Source organism: Scyliorhinus torazame, chromosome 13 (genome assembly GCF_047496885.1).
Source record: "Scyliorhinus torazame isolate Kashiwa2021f chromosome 13, sScyTor2.1, whole genome shotgun sequence".
In the NCBI taxonomy this organism is placed as follows: domain Eukaryota; kingdom Metazoa; phylum Chordata; class Chondrichthyes; order Carcharhiniformes; family Scyliorhinidae; genus Scyliorhinus; species Scyliorhinus torazame.
This window is the reverse complement of record NC_092719.1, coordinates 98,115,892-98,128,645: the sequence shown is the minus strand read 5'-3', so window position 1 is coordinate 98,128,645 and position 12,754 is coordinate 98,115,892. Positions and strand designations below refer to the sequence as shown.

General features: G+C 50.7%; 1 protein-coding gene across 1 annotated transcript in view; it reads left to right on the top strand.

The window, feature by feature from the left end:
* nckipsd (NCK interacting protein with SH3 domain) overlaps positions 1-12,754 on the top strand; it is a 429,686-nt gene that overhangs the window by 91,054 nt on the left and 325,878 nt on the right. The gene's annotated exons all lie outside the window — the stretch shown is intronic.

Below are 12,754 nucleotides of genomic sequence, written 5' to 3'. Positions count from 1 at the left end.
CCACCGCCTTCAGCGCCTCCCAAACCACTCTCACCTGGACCTCCCCATTATCATTGAGTTCCAAGTACTTTTCAATGCACCCCCTCACCCTTAGACACACCCCCTCATCTGCCATTAGTCCCATGTCCATTCTCCAGGGTGGGCGCCCTCCTGTTTCCTCCCCTATCTCCAAGTCTACCCAGTGTGGAGCGTGATCCGAAATGGCTATAGCCGTATACTCCGTTCCCCTCACCTTCGGGATCAACGCCCTTCCCAGCACACAAAAGTCTATTCGCGAGTAGACTTTATGGACATAGGAGAAAAACGAGAACTCCTTACTCCTAGGTCTGCTAAATCTCCACGGGTCTACACCTCCCATCTGCTCCATAAAATCTTTAAGTACCTTGGCTGCTGCCGGCCTCCTTCCAGTCCTGGACTTCGACCTATCCAGCCCTGGTTCCAACACCGTATTAAAATCTCCCCCCATTATCAGCTTTCCCATCTCTAGGTCCGGAATGCGTCCTAGCATCCGCCTCATAAAATTGGCATCATCCCAGTTCGGGGCATATACGTTTACCAAAACCACCGTCTCCCCCTGTAGTTTGCCACTCACCATCACGTATCTGCCCCCGTTATCTGCCACTATAGTCTTTGCCTCGAACATTACCCGCTTCCCCACTAATATAGCCACCCCCCTGTTTTTCGCATCTAGCCCCGAATGGAACACCTGCCCCACCCATCCTTTGCGTAGCCTAACCTGGTCTATCAGTTTCAGGTGCATTTCCTGTAACATAACCACATCTGCCTTAAGTTTCTTGAGGTGTGCGAGTACCCGTGCCCTCTTTATCGGCCCGTTCAGCCCTCTCACGTTCCACGTGATCAGCCGGGTTGGGGGGCTTCCTACCCCCCCCCCCCCCCTTGTCGATTAGCCATCCCCTTTTCCCATCTCCTCACCCGGTTCCCACGCAGCTGTATCTCCCCCAGGTGGTGCCCCCCCGCCCATCCCCTCCCATACCAGCTCCCCCCTCTCCCCAGCAGCAGCAACCCAGTAATTCCCCCCTCCCACCCCCCCCCGCTAGATCCCCCGCTAGCGTAATTACTCCCCCCATGTTGCTCCCAGAAGTCAGCAAACTCTGGCCGACCTCTGCTTCCCCCCGTGACCTCGGCTCGCACCGTGCGACGCCCCCTCCTTCCTGCTTCTCTATTCCCGCCATGATTATCATAGCACGGGAACCAAGCCCGCGCTTCTCCCTTGGCCCCGCCCCCAATGGCCAACGCCCCATCTCCTCCACCTCCCCTCCTCCCCCCATCACCACCTGTGGAAGAGAGAAAAGTTACCACATCGCAGGATTAGTACATAAAACTCCTCTTCCCCCCTTTTTAACCCCCCCATTCGCCCCACCACTTTGTTCAAACGTTCTTTTTAATAACCCGCTCATTCCAGTTTTTCTTCCACAATAAAAGTCCACGCTTCATCCGCCGTCTCAAAGTAGTGGTGCCTTCCTCGATATGTGACCCACAGTCTTGCCGGTTGCAGCATTCCAAATTTTATCTTATTTTTATGAAGCACCGCCTTGGCCAGATCAAAGCGCGCCCTCCTTCTCGCCACCTCTGCACTCCAGTCTTGATAAATGCGGATCACCGCGTTCTCCCATTTACTGCTCCGAGTTTTCTTCGCCCATCTAAGGACCATTTCTTTATCCTTAAAACGGAGGAATCTCACCACTATGGCTCTGGGAATTTCTCCTGCTCTCGGTCCTCGCGCCATCACTCGGTATGCTCCCCCCACCTCCAACGGACCCGCCGGGGCCTCCGCTCCCATTAACGAGTGCAGCATCGTGCTCACATATGCCCCGACGTCTGCTCCCTCCACACCTTCAGGAAGACCAAGAATCCTCAGGTTGTTCCTCCTTGCATTGTTCTCCAGTGCCTCCAACCTTTCCACACATCGTTTCTGATGTGCCTCATGTGTCTCCGTCTTCATCACCAGGCCCTGTATGTCGTCCTCCTTCTCGGCTGCCTTTGCCTTCACGACCCGAAGCTCCCGCTCCTGGGTCTTTTGTTCCTCCTTTAGCCCTTCGATCGCCTGTAGTAGCGGGGCCAACAGCTCTTTCTTCATTTCCTTTTTGAGCTCTTCCACACAGCATTTCAAGAACTCTTGTTGTTCAGGGCCCCATGTTAAACTGCCACCTTCCGACGCCATCTTGGTTTTTGCTTGCCTTCCTTGCCGCTGTTCTAAAGGATCCACTGCAATCCGGCCACTTTCTCCTCCTTTTTTCATCCGTATCCAAGGGGGATTCCCTTCTGGTTTACCGCACAGTGTTTTTAGCCGTCAAAATTGCCGTTGGGGCTCCTACCAAGAGCCCAAAAGTCCGTTTCACCGGGAGCTGCCGAAACGTGCGACTCAGCTGGTCATCGCCGCACCCGGAAGTCGTCGGGTGCTCTTTCAAAGAGTCGGTGTAGACTCGATGGGCTGAGTGGCCTCCTTCCACACTGTAGGGATTCTATGGAAAGTGTCTTGTGGCATTTCCCAATGTTAAAGGTGCTACACAAATGAATTGTTGATGAAATGTAGTTCTGCCTGGTAAGCAGAGCCTGTACTCCATATTGATCAGATTCCTGTGAGAAGTGAGCGATCTTGGCGTACAAATACACAGGTCCCTCAAGTAGACAAGGTTGTTAAAAAAAGCATATGGAATGCTCTGCTTCATTGAACATAAAGTAAGGATATAATGTTGGAATTGTATAAAACACCGGTGAAGCCACAATGGGAGTATTTTGTGCAGCTCAGGTCACCACATTACAGGAAGGGCGTAATTGCTCTGGAAAGAGTGCAGAGGAGTTTTACAAGAATGTTGCCAGGGTTAGAAAAGTGTAGCTACGAGGATGGATTGGATCAATTGGATTATTTTCCTTGGAACAAAAAAGGCTGAGGAGTGACTTAATTGAGGTGTACAAAATTATGAGAGGAAGAGATAGAGTGGAAAGAATAAAATTGTTTCCCTTGGTGGAGAATTCTAGAACCAGGGGAAATAGATTCAGCACAATGGGTAGCACTGTAGCACAATGGGTAGGCCTTTGGATTTCGGCGGGAGCGGTGCGCAAGGGCCTTCTGGGAGGCAAGTTTTTACTTTAAAAACACTTACCTGGTCCCGTTTCTGTTCTTTTCTGTTTTATTTTTTTAAATATATAAGGCGGGAACCGGAAGTTCGACCTGCGGACTTCTGGGACGGCCCCCCCCCACCCCCCACCAATAAATTCTGGTGGAGAGGAAACCCGAGACACTACACATGTAGTGTCTCCCACCCACCCTCCTCCTCTAACCTAATAATAAGACCCATTGGTGTGAGGTAAGTGTCATATTATTATATATATATATATATATATATATATTTTTTTTTATTTATTTATCAACCAGATCTTGGTTGGAGGTTAGAGGGATGGCAGGGAAGGTAGTGCAATGTTCCTCCTGCAGGATGTTTGAGGTGAGTGATGCCGTTAGTGTCCCTGCTGATTTTACCTGCAGGAAGTGCAGCCATCTCCAGCTCCTCCAAGACCGAGTTAGGGAACTGGAGCTGGAGTTGGATGAACTTCGGATCATTCGGGAGGCAGAGGGGGGTCATAGAGAGCATCTTAAGGGAATTAGTTACAGCAAAGATTGGAGATAGATGGGTAACTGTAAGAGGGACTGGGAAGAAGCAGTCAGTGCAGGGATCCCCTGCGGTCGTTCCCCTGAGTAACAAGTATACCGCTTTGGATACCTGTGCGGGGGACGACTTACCAGGGGTAAGCCATGGGGTACGGGCCTCTGGCACGGAGTCTGTCCCTGTTGCTCAGAAGGGAAGGGGGGAGAGGAGCAGAGCATTAGTAATTGGGGGCTCGATAGTCATGGGCACAGATAGGAGATTTTGTGGGAGCGAGAGAGACTCCCGTTTGGTATGTTGCCTCCCAGGTGCAAGGGTACGTGATGTCTCGGATCGTGTTTTCCGGATCCTTAAGGGGGAGGGGGAGCAGCCCCAAGTCGTGGTCCACATTGGCACTAACGACATAGGTAGGAAAGGGGATAAGGATGTCAGGCAGGCTTTCAGGGAGCTAGGATGGAAGCTCATAGTTTATCATAGAATTTACAGTGCAGAAGGAGGCCATTCAGCCCATCGAGTCTGCACCGGCTCTTGGAAAGAGCACCCTACCCAAGGTCAACACCTCCACCCTATCCCCATAACCCAGTAACCCCACCCAACACTAAGGGCAATTTTGGACACTAAGGGCAATTTATCATGGCCAATCCACCTAACCTGCACATCTTTGGACTGTGGGAGGAAACCGGAGCACCCGGAGGAAACCCACGCACACACGGGGAGGATGTGCAGACTCCGCACAGACAGTGACCCAAGCTGGAATCGAACCTGGGACCCTGGAGCTGTGAAGCAATTGTGCTATCCACAAGGCTACCGTGCTGCCCCTCAGAACGAGAACAAACAGAGTTGTTATCTCTGGGTTGTTGCCCGTGCCATGTGATAATGAGATGAGGAATAGGGAGAGAGCAGTTAAACACGTGGCTACAGGGATGGTGCAGGCGGGAGGGATTCAGATTTCTGGATAACTGGGGCTCTTTCTGGGGAAGGTGGGAGCTCTACAGACAGGATGGTCTACATCTGAACCTGAGGGGCACAAATATCCTGGGGGGGAGATTTGTTAGTGCTCTTTGGGGGGGTTTAAACTAATACAGCAGGGGCATGGGAACCTGGATTGTAGTTTTAGGGTACGAGAGATTGAGAGTATAGAGGTCAGGAGCACAGAATTGACTTCGCAGGAGGGGACCAGTGTTCAGGTAGGTGGTTTGAAGTGTGTCTACTTCAATGCCAGGAGTATAGGAAATAAGGTAGGGGAACTGGCAGCATGGGTTGGTACCTGGGACTTTGATGTTGTGGCCATTTCGGAGACATGGATAGAGCAGGGACAGGAATGGTTGTTGCAGGTCCCGGGGTTTAGGTGTTTTAGTAAGCTCAGAGAAGGAGGCAAAAGAGGGGGAGGTGTGGCGCTGCTAGTCAAAAACAGTATTACGGTGGCGGAGAGGATGCTAGATGGGGACTCTTCCGAGGTAGTTTGGGCTGAGGTTAGAAACAAGAAAGGAGAGGTCACCCTGTTGGGAGTTTTCTATAGGCCTCCAAATAGTTCTAGGGATGTAGAGGAAAGGATGGCGAAGCTGATTCTGGATAAGAGTGAAAGTAACAGGGTAGTTATTATAGGAGACTTTAACTTTCCAAATATTGACTGGAAAAGATATAGTTCGAGTACATTAGATGGGTCGTTTTTTTGTACAATGTGTGCAGGAGGGTTTCCTGAGACAATATGTTGACAGGCCAACAAGAGGAGAGGCCACATTGGATTTCGTTTTGGGTAATGAACCAGGCCAGGTGTTAGATTTGGAGGTAGGTGAGCACTTTGGGGACAGTGACCACAATTCGGTGACGTTTACGTTAGTGATGGAAAGGGATAAGTATACCCCGCAGGGCAAGAGTTATAGCTGGGGGAAGGGCAATTATGATGCCATGAGACATGACTTGGGGGGGATAGGTTGGAGAAGTAGGCTGCAAGTGTTGGGCACACTGGGTATGTGGAGCTTGTTCAAGGAACAGCTACTGCGTGTTCTTGATAAGTATGTACCGGTCAGGCAGGGAGGAAGGCGTCGAGCGAGGGAACCGTGGTTTACCAAAGAAGTGGAATCTCTTGTTAAGAGGAAGAAGGAGGCCTATGTGAAGATGAGGAGTGAAGTTTCAGTTGGGGCGCTTGATAGTTACAAGGTAGCGAGGAAGGATCTAAAGAGAGAGCTAAGACGAGCAAGGAGGGGACATGAGAAGTATTTGGCAGGTAGGATCAAGGAAAACCCAAAAGCTTTCTATAGGTATGTCAGGAATAAAAGAATGACTAGGGTAAGAGTAGGGCCAGTCAAGGACAGGGATGGGAAGTTGTGTGTGGAGTCTGAAGAGATAGGCGAGATACTAAATGAATATTTTTCGTCAGTATTCACTCAGGAAAAAGATAATGTTGTGGAGGAGAATGCTGAGACCCAGGCTATTAGAATAGATGGCATTGAGGTACGTAGGGAAGAGGTGTTGGCAATTCTGGACAGGCTGAAAATAAATAAGTCTATGTTTCTAACCTCAGCCCATACTACCCCGGCGCCTGATGGGATTTATCCTAGGATTCTCTGGGAAGCCAGGGAAGAGATTGCTGGGCCTTTGGCTTTGAATTTTATGTCATCATTGGCTACAGGAATAGTGCCAGAGGACTGGAGGATAGAAAATGTGGTCCCTTTGTTCAAGAAGGGGAGTAGAGACAACCCCGGCAACTATAGACCGGTGAGCCTCACGTCTGTTGTGGGTAAAGTCTTGGAGGGGATTATAAGAGACGAGATTTATAATCATCTAGATAGGAATAATATGATTAGGGATAGTCAGCATGGCTTTGTGAAGGGTAGGTCATGCCTCACAAACCTTATCGAGTTCTTTGAGAAGGTGACTGAACAGGTAGACGAGGGTAGAGCAGTTGATGTGGTGTATATGGATTTCAGTAAAGCGTTTGATAAGGTTCCCCACGGTAGGCTATTGCAGAAAATACGGAGGCTGGGGATTGAGGGTGATTTAGAGATGTGGATCAGGAATTGGCTAGCTGAAAGAAGACAGAGGGTGGTGGTTGATGGGAAATGTTCAGAATGGAGTTCAGTTACAAGTGGCGTACCACAAGGATCTGTTCTGTTGCCGTTGCTGTTTGCCATTTTTATCAATGACCTAGAGGAGGGCGCAGAAGGGTGGGTGAGTAAATTTGCAGACGACACTAAAGTCGGTGGTGTTGTCGACAGTGCGGAAGGATGTAGCAGGTTACAGAGGGACATAGATAAGCTGCAGAGCTGGGCTGAGAGGTGGCAAATGGAGTTTAATGTAGAGAAGTGTGAGGTGATTCACTTTAGAAGGAATAACAGGAATGCGGAATATTTGGCTAATGGTAAAGTTCTTGGAAGTGTGGATGAGCAGAGAGATCTCGGTGTCCATGTACATAGATCCCTGAAAGTTGCCATCCAGGTTGATAGGGTTGTGAAGAATGCCTATGGAGTGTCGGCCTTTATTGGTAGAGGGATTGAGTTCCGGAGTCATGAGGTCATGTTGCAGCTGTACAAAACTCTGGTACGGCCGCATTTGGAGTATTGCGTACAGTTCTGGTCACCGCATTATAGGAAGGACGTGGAAGCTTTGGAGAGGGTGCAGAGGAGATTTACCAGGATGTTGCCTGATATGGAGGGAAAATCTTATGAGGAAAGGCTGATGGACTTGAGGTTATTTTTGTTAGAGAGAAGAAGGTTAAGAGGAGACTTAATAGAGGCATACAAAATGATCAGGGGGTTAGATAGGGTGGACAGTGAGAGCCTTGCCCTGCGGATGGAAATGGCTAGCACGAGGGGACATAGCCTTAAACTGAGGGGTAATAGATATAGGTCAGAGGTAGGTTCTTTACGCAGAGAGTGGTGAGGCCGTGGAATGCACTACCTGCAACAGTAGTGAACTCGCCAACATTGAGGGCATTTAAAAGTTTATTGGATAAGCATATGGATGATAATGGCGTAGTGTAGGTAGATGGCTTTTGTTTTTTTACTTCCCATGTCGGTGCAACATCGTGGGCCGAAGGGCCTGTACTGCGCTGTATCGTTCTATGTTGCTTCACTGCGCCAGGGACCCGGATTCGATGCCCGGCTTGGTCACTGCCTGTGCGGAGTCTGCATGTTCTCCCCTTGTTTGCGTGTGTTTCCTCCGGGTGCTCCAGTTTCATATCATCATAGAATCATAGAATTTACAGTGCAGAAGGAGGCCATTCGGCCCATCGAGTCTGCACCGGCTCTTGGAAAGAGCACCTACCTAAGGTCGACACCTCCACCCTATCCCCATAACCCAGTGACCCCACCCAACACTAAGGGCAATTTATCAGGGCCAATCCACCTAACCTGCACATCTTTGGACTGTGGGAGGAAACCGGAGCACCCGGAGAAAACCCACACACACACTGGGAGGATGTGCAGACTCCGCACAGACAGTGACCCAAGCCGGAATCGAACCTGGGACCCTGGTGCTGTGAAGCAATTGTGCTATCCACAATGCTACCGTGCTGCCCGCAAGTCCCGAAAGACATGCTTGTTAGATGAATTGAACATTCTTAATTCTCCCTCTGTACCCGAACAGGTGTTGTATTGTCGTAACTGGGGGCTTTTCACAGTAACTTCATTGCAGTGTTGATGTAAGCCTACTTGTGACACTAATAAAGATTATTATTATTAGACTATTCGATATGTGGTAGAAGGTGTAGAGGTGACATGAGGTGACACATTTCTTACACAGAGAATAGTGGGAGTCTGGAATTGGTAATGGAGGCAGAGACCCTAAACTCCTTTAAAAAGTACATGGATCTGCACCTTAAGTGCTGTAAGCTACAGGGCTATGGACCGGAAGGTGGGGTTAGAAAGGACACCTGTTGTCCTCAGGATGGCATGAACAGGATGGGCTGAATTGCCGCCTCCTGTAACTTTTCTATGGTTCTCTGGTTCTTTCCGTTTGTAAATGTGGACAGGAATTTATAATGGAAAAGCCAGTACAAATGTATGCCAAAAAGGAAGTTGAGCTTTTTATATAGAAAATATGTGAACATAATTTTGAATGATGTATCATATATATTTTTTTGATAAACAGTCGATAAATGGTTGCCACCTCCGGGCGAACCCATACAGTGACCCTCTCAAAGCGAACATAATCTTCTCCAGACCGCGAATGCTCGCCATATCCGATAGCCAGGCCTCCGACTTCGGAGGTTTTGAGTCCCTCCATGCCAGTGGAATTCGTTGCCGGGCTACCAGGGAAGCAAAGGCCAAGACCTCAGCCTCTCTCTCCCCCTGGACTCCCGGGTCCTCCGAAACTCCCAAAATTGCCACCTCTGGACTCATCCACCACCCCTGTTTTCAGTACCCGGGACATAACATCCGTGAACCCCTGCCAGTACCCCCTGAGTTTTGGACATGCCCAAAACATGTGGACATGGTTCGCTGGCCCTCCCGAACATCTGGTGCACCTGTTCTCCAATCCGAAAAATGTACTCATCCGGGCCACTGTCATGTGGGCCCGGTGGACGACCTTAAACTAAATCCGGCTGAGCCTGGCGCATGTTGAGGTCGCGTTTACCCTGCTCAACGCCTCCGCCCATAAGCCCTCTTCTACCTCGCCTCCGAGCTCCTCTTCCCACTTAAGCTTCCGCTCCCATAAGTTCTTTATATATATCCGAGACACTCCCCTCCCCCACCCATCCACTGGACACTACCCTGTCCTGGATCCCCCTGAGTGGCAGGTGTGGGAAGGACGGAATCTGTCTGCGTAGAAAGTCCCGCACCTGCAGGTACCTGAACTCATTCCCTCCTGCCAGCCCAAATTTCTCCTCTAACGCCCTCATGCTCGGGAAGCTCTCTTCCAAGAACAAATCCCCCATCCTCTCAATCCCAGTCCTCCGCCATACTCTGAACCCACCGTCCATGTTCCCCGGGGCAAACCGGTGATTGTCGCAAATTGGGGACCAAACCGATGCTCCCATTCCCCCCATGTGCCTTCTCCATTGGACCCAGATCCGCAAAGTCGCCACCACTATGGGGCTGGTGGAGTACCATGCTGGCAGGAGCGGCAGGGGCGCTGTAACCAGGGCTGCCAAACTGGTCCCCCTGCACGAAGCGGCCTCCATCCGCCCCCAAACTGACCCTGCACCCACCATCCACTTCCTTATCATAGCTATGTTGGCCGCCCAGTAGTAATTACTGAAGTTTGGCAGCGCCATCCCCCCTTCCCCTCGGTTCCTCTCGAGCATCACCCCCTTCACTGGACTTTCCCGCCCACACAAATTCCATAATCATTTTATTAACCTTCTTGAAAAAAGACTGAAAATGGGGAGACACTGGAATACATACAGGAATCTCTGGAGGATTGTCATTTTAACCGTCTGCACTCTCCCGGCTAGTGTCAGTGGAAGCACATAGCACATCCCACCTCTGGAACTCAGCCCTCATTTGCCCCACCAACCGAGATGAGTTCAACTTGTGCGGACGGCCCCAGTCCCGCACCACCTGTATCCCTAAGTATCGAAAACTGTCCCCCACTAACCTGAACGGCAGCCCCCTCAACCTACCCTCCTGGCCCCTCGCCTGGACTACAAACAACTCATTCTTTGCCATGTTCAGTCTGTACCCTGAGAACCGACCGAATGCCTTCAGGATTCCCATGATTTCATCCATCCCAGCCACTGGATCTATGATGTATAAGAGAAGGTCGTCGGCGTACAATTAAACTCTGTGTTCCACCCCACCCCCATACCAGCACCTTCCAGCCCCTAGAAGCTCTTGGGGCAATTGCCAGCGGCTCTATTGCTAACACAAACAGCAGTGTGGAGAGGGGACACCCCTGCTTTGTCCAAAGGTGCAGTCTAAAATAGTCAGATGTCGTCCCGTTCGTCCTCACACTGTCCTCCGGAGCCTGGTACAACAGTCTGACCCAGTCGATAAAGCCCTCCCCGAACCCAAAACGTCCCAGCACCTCCCGCAGATAGTCCCACTCAACCCGGTCGAAAGCCTTCTCAGCATCCATTGCCACAACTACCTCTACCACCTCTCTGCGGGGGGCATCATAATCACATTCAGCAGCCTCTTGGGTTGGCCACCAACTGCCTGCCCTTGACGAACCCGGTTTGATCTTCCATAATGACGTCTGGCACACAGTCCTCAATCCTAGCAGCAAAGAGCTTGGCCAGAATTTTAGCATCTATGTTGAACGGAGAAATCGGTCTATAGGACCCACATGCCTCCGGGTCTTTGTCCCGTTTCAATATCAGGGAGATGGTGGCCTGTGACATCTGTCTCTTGCCTCATTAAAAACCCTAGCCAGCACCGGCCCCACTATCTCGGAGAACTTTTTGTAAAACTCCACCGGATGCCCATCCGGCCCCGGGGCTTTACCTATTTGCATGGCCCTCAAGCCCACTAATATTTCTTCAGTCCTGATCGGGGCCCCCAACCCATCTACCAATCCCCTGCCCACTTTTGGGAAGGTCAGTTCATCCAGAAAGCGTCTCATCCCCTCCCGCCCCGGGGGGGGGGTTCCGAGGAGTAAGGCTTGCTATAGAAGTCCCTGAACACCTTGTTCAGCCCCGCCGAATCTCTCTTTCTCTTCCCCCCCCCCCCCCCCCCCCCCCCCCCCCCCCCCCCCCCCCCCCCCCCCCGTCGACTACCTTTCCTACTTCCCTGGCCTCTTCCTCAGTTGCTGTGCTGGTATTCTCCTGGCTTTCTCCCCGTGCTTGTAAATCGCACCCCTCGCCTTCCTAAGCTGCTCCACAGCCTTACCTGTGGACAACACCCCAAACTCAGTCTGTAGCCTTCGTCGTTCCCTTAATAGCTCTGCCCTTGGGGTCTCCTCATATCTCCTGTCTATCTGTATGATCTCCCTTACCAGTGTCATTGACCAGGTAGTTTTTCAGCTCACCCTCTCACACACCGCCTCATCAGCCAACAAACCGACCGCCAGCCTCCATTGAGGGCGCTGAAAACTTTCCTTGCAGACTTGCAGATCAACCCAGTGCGCGGCATGGTCTGAAATAGCGATCGCCAAATATTCTATGTCCATCACCCCTGCTAACAAATCCCTGCTCATGATGAAAAAATCAATTCGGGAATACACCTTATGAACATGTGAATAGAACAAAAACTCCCTCCCCGTCGGCCGGCTAGCCCACCGTGGATCAGCCCCCCCCTCCATTTGCTCCATGAACCCCCTCAGTTCTTTCGCCATTGCCTGCATCTTACCCATTCTTAAACACGACCGGTCTAGGCCAGGGTCAAGGACTGTGTTAAAATCCCCTCCCATAATCAGCCTGTGGGAGTCCAGGTCAGGTATCTTCCCCAGCAGTCTCTTTATAAAATCCACATCGTCCTAATTTGAGGCATATACATTGACCAAAACTACCCTCGTCCCCTCGAGCTTGCCACTCACCATGACAAATCTGCCTCCCCCATCCGAGAGTGTGCTGCCCGCCTCAAATTGCACCCGTTTGTTGACCAAAATCGCGACTCACGTGGTTTTAGTGTCCAGCCCCGAGTGGAAGACCTGGCTAATCCAGCCCTTCCTCAATCTGACCTGGTCTGCTACTTTCAGATGAGTCTCCTGAAGCATTATCACATCCGCTTTCAGCGACCTCAGATGCGCGAACACACGCCCTCTTTACCAGCCCATTTAACCCTCTAACCCCCTTTTTAAGGGGCTGTTTAGCACAGGTCTAAATCGCTGGCTTTGAAAGCAAACCAAGGCAGCCAGCAGCACGGTTCAATTCCCGTATCAGCCTTCCCGAACAGGCACCGGAATGTGGGGCTTTTCACAGTAACTTCATTTGAAGCCTACTTGTGACAATAAGCAATTTTCATTTCATTTCATTTCATTAGACCTCAGAGACCTCGTGTGAGAGTTGTTCAGTGAGTTCCAGACATCCACTACCAGAAGGATTTAGAGGTTTTGGAGAGGGTACAGAAGAGGTTTACCAGGATGTTGCCTGGTGTGAAGTGCATTAGCTATGAGCTGAGGTTGGATAAATTTGATTTGTTCTCACTGGAACGACGGAGGTCGAGGAGCGACCTGATAGAAGGCTACAAAATTATGAGGAGCATGAGACATCCACTACCCTCTGTTTAAAAAAAAAAAAAAAAAAACTT